The sequence below is a fragment of the Hippocampus comes genome, unplaced genomic scaffold (genome assembly GCF_001891065.2).
Source record: "Hippocampus comes isolate QL1 unplaced genomic scaffold, H_comes_QL1_v1.1 scaffold138, whole genome shotgun sequence".
Lineage (NCBI taxonomy): Eukaryota > Metazoa > Chordata > Actinopteri > Syngnathiformes > Syngnathidae > Hippocampus > Hippocampus comes.
Window position 1 is genome coordinate 272,279 of NW_017806150.1, and position 4,300 is coordinate 276,578.

Consider the following 4,300-nt stretch of genomic DNA (forward strand, 5'->3'; position numbering starts at 1 on the left):
CTCCCTCTCTCTCTCTCTCTCTCTCTCTCTCTCTCTCTCTCTCTCTCTCTATCTGTTGTGAGCTATCTTAGCTAGCCATCTTACATCGCAAGCTAGTTCTGTTTGCGATATCTCAGCCAGATCTTCCATCAGTCCATCGGCCCATCCCTATTCATCCATTGACTTTTATCAGTCCACCCACCCGTCGATCTATCCATCATGCCATCCAATTCATCCATCCATGTACTGTGTCTTTTCCTCATCCATCATCATTCACACTTCCATCGATCCATTTATCTTTCTATTTTCCATCCGTCCACCCAGCCCTCCGTGATGCTGCCGCACAGTGTGTGGGTTGTTGCATACCTATGCTGTGTGCGTGTGTGTGAGTGAGAGACTGATTATGTAGGCACCTCCTGTGTGGAGGTTCCACTTGTATCATGCACTCCTCCTCCGCTCTGCGTTTGTTTATGATTCCTGCCATCCTCTTGCGTGTGTGGTGCGGCGTTGCGTTCTTCTTTTATTTCCGTCCCGCTGGCGTGCGCGCCTCCAATGGGCCTCCCGAGGAATCGGGCGTTGCGCTCGAATCCCCTTAATGTTGCCATAATTGCGGGGAGTAGCCCTCGTATGCATGGGTGCGCCATGTTGTGCGCAGCGCCCTAATTGCCTGCTGCTCACGCAGTGCCAGCTTCTTCTTTTTAGCTGACCAGCGGGACGCACGAAAGAAAAAAAATCGAGCCAATATAGTGCTTCAGTTTTCCGTTATGTATTTGAGGTGTGGCGTTTTAGTTAGCAAATAGCAAATAGCTAACTTTTAGCTGATTTACTTATGTTTCAGTAAAAGGACACACCTTGCGATTAACTGAAGCACGACGTCTATTATTTTACTTACTCAACTTAGCACACAGAGCACCGGGCATTTATTTGAAGTAATGTAATTACACTTATCTAACAAGACTGTTTTACTCCTGAAAGGGGGGGGGGTATCTATTTGAGGTGAGGCGTTATTTTTGCTGTTGTGAATACCGTTGCAATTAATTGAATTAATTATTCATCCATTATTATTTTATTTAGACAAATTTAGTGAGTCAACTTTAGTGAGGGCCGGGCGTTTATTTACAATAACGGATTTCATTTCCTGTTGTAAATGACCCTTGTTGCACCAACCGTTATCTTCGATGTGAGGCATTTATTTCTGTGAGTAACATTTCAATTCATCAAGACAGTGTCTGTCAGTGTCAAATTTGGTGAGTCAACCGTCGAAAGCACAATAAGGTATTTATTGAGACGTGGTTGGGCGTATGCCATCCAAATGTGTCTGTCATGTTAATGAAATTACAGCAACGCACTGCACCACCTGTAGTCACTATTTCCCTTAAGGGCAATCAAAGAGGCATGTATTTGAGGTGAGGCATTTATTTTTGTTTCTGTGGAAAAGGCGCCTTGCCATTCTGTTGCTCTCAGAGCAGTGGCATTTATTTGATGAATAGGTGACTGCTAAATGGAGGTGTTTATTCTGAGTATTTATTTTAGAGAAGGCATTTAATAAAACCAATTCTTGTGCACGGGCGGAGCAATGATAAAGGTTTCTAAGGCAACCTAGTGGAACCACCTGTTATTCAGGCAGGGGGGAATCCTCTATTTGGGGCATGGCATTTGTTTCTCTCATAGATAGTTTTGTTTGTAGCTCTTGTCGCTATCACAAAGTTATTTCAGCAGATTGAGCGTGCAGCTTGTGTGTGTGTGGTGGGGGGGGGGGGGGAAAAGGATTCCATTTCGCAAATAATCGACCGCCAGCGCCGGCGGCGATGATTGCGAGGGAGGCAGTGGTGTATAATGGCTAGGATGTTTGTGTAGCTCACTGGGAGATTTAATTTTCAGCGGGTAATTGAAAAAACGCAAATGGCTGCAGGTCGAAAGAAGAAAACTTTTGCTGCTCTGTATTCATTATAAACGGCAGTGTACGAACGCCCTTGTTATATGAGGTGTTGTTTCACACCACACCTTGGCCACACAATGGCAGTGTGTTCGACACTCGTACAAATGACTCCGTAAGCTGCAATAAGATTTGTCGTTTTGTGCAGAGGAGAAAGAATATATGTCTGTGGGTGTTGTTAAATTGTCTACGTGTGTTGTTTCAGCATTTGTGGTAAAATTCCAATTGCTGCAACACGACAACTAGTTTTTTTTTTTTTTTTTAAACCTGTCTGTAGCGTTTTGCATTGTGGGTTAGCGTTAAGCTAACGGGCATTGTCATTAACTGAACAAAAAAACGAAAATATATTTTTAAAATTTTAGTTTATAAAACTTATCATTGTACTGAAAATGTCCTTAGCCTTTGTCAATTAAAAAAAAACTGATCTCATTCAATCTCCTCCTACTCTGTATTAAATACAAACTGCGTCTTCCAATCACCTTGTTGTTGTCAGAGCTCACCGTTGCACAAACTGATTTTCTCCGGGTTTATTTATCCCTCAACTCATCACACTTTGGGCTCGACAAAATCCCCGCTAAACTTGATTGTACCCCGCTAACCGCCACGGCAGCAAAACAAACAGCTGCAATTAGCGTTCTCGCACTCGCGCCGACTCAAATCTGCAATCACGTTCGGAGCCAACACACACCTCCAAGCCACCACCGGCAGCGTAAACACTGCGGCTGCCGACCGTCTGCTCTCCTCTGATTGGCCGTCTTGGAGGGCGGGGGAACGTTTGCGCCGTTGATTAAGGGATAACCTCGGGTCTTCCGATGTAATTGCCGACATGATTTCGGACTAAGCGATCTTTAAATTGCAAGTGTGACACCGATCGGGCAAACCGTCGAGGAGCACACAGCTTGCTATTTTGTCATTAGCCAGCAGGGGTCAACACGCGGCGTTTAGCGCCCACCGGCCACTCGCGGTTATAGTTTAACCCTTTCGTGCACCAATAATGATAATCCGTAACCTGATCATCTGAGAAGCTGTCCACTGGAGTAACCGCTGTCCCTCAAAGGGTTAAGGGACCCCCGCTGTCGCTTTAAGATCCACAGAATCGACACGTGACTTCACGCCGTGTTCAGGAAAAAGGAAATTTGACACACTAAATGTGTGCGTGTGCGTGCGTGCGTGCGTGCATTTAGGCCACATTACTATATCTGGTCGAACAAAATCCCGACAACCGATTAATCGGCTGATTAATCATATTAATATATATAATTTATTTTCTAGTCCCTTAACGCTTTAATTTTTTTTTTTTAATTCAATGTATATTGAAGACGGGGAATTACAGGAAGAACATGTGATTGTTTTACGAAATTTTGTCCGGTGATATTTAACTTGACAGAAGAGCGAAAAATCAGCCCCCAAAAAACAACCAAAAAAAAAAACTATATGAATCAGAAAATCATTTTTTGATTTAAAAGACACCAGTGCATCGATGAAAATATATGGGCGAACTAAATTCTGATGACCGATTAATCGGCTGATTCATAAAAAGAATATATAATTCTTTATTTTCTCGTCCCTTAAAGGTTTTGATAAAAAATAAAAATAAAAAATTCCATTCATATTGAAGATGGGAATTACAGGAAGAAAATGTGATTGTTTTACGAAACTTTGACCAGAAACAAAAAAAAAAACTCCAGAGTTTAAAATTCTTCACTAATGTGTATTTTCTATTTAATACAGAACAGTGACTCAGCTATCAAATCATTTACAACTAGCCAGCTTAGTAGGTGTGGCGGAAAAAAAACAGAATATCATTTTATCATTTCAAAGACACAAGTGACATCAAACCAAATTTGAATCGCTCCACTTCAAAACAGATCGAGATACGTTGACAAAACTGATGACGTCATTGCATCCGACCTTCCAGAGTTTGAAATTCTTCACTAACGTGTATTTTCTATTTAATACAGAACAGTGACTCACCTATCAAATCATTTACAACTAGCCAGCTTAGTAGGTATGGCGGGGAAAAAAAAACAGTTTTTTTTTCTTCCTCTATGGACCCATGGGGCACAAATAGTCCGCCGAGCGACAATCACTCACGGCATTGCCTCAATGGTGTTTAAAAACATATTGACACAGGACGATTAAAAAAACCCCAACAACAACACTGAACATTAATGCATGAATGTGTGTGTCCGTGGGTGTGTGTCTTTGTGCACGATTATTTTGCACTGCCAGCCTTCCTTTGACCTTGATGTGCCGCCGTGCCCTCTGCCGCTGCGGCGCTAGCTAGCTCGCACTGTGTGCCCTTCTGCGGTGAGCCAACGCATCATTAAAGACGCATGCGTGAGCGCGCGCGCACGCACGCACGCACGCACGTACGCACGCACG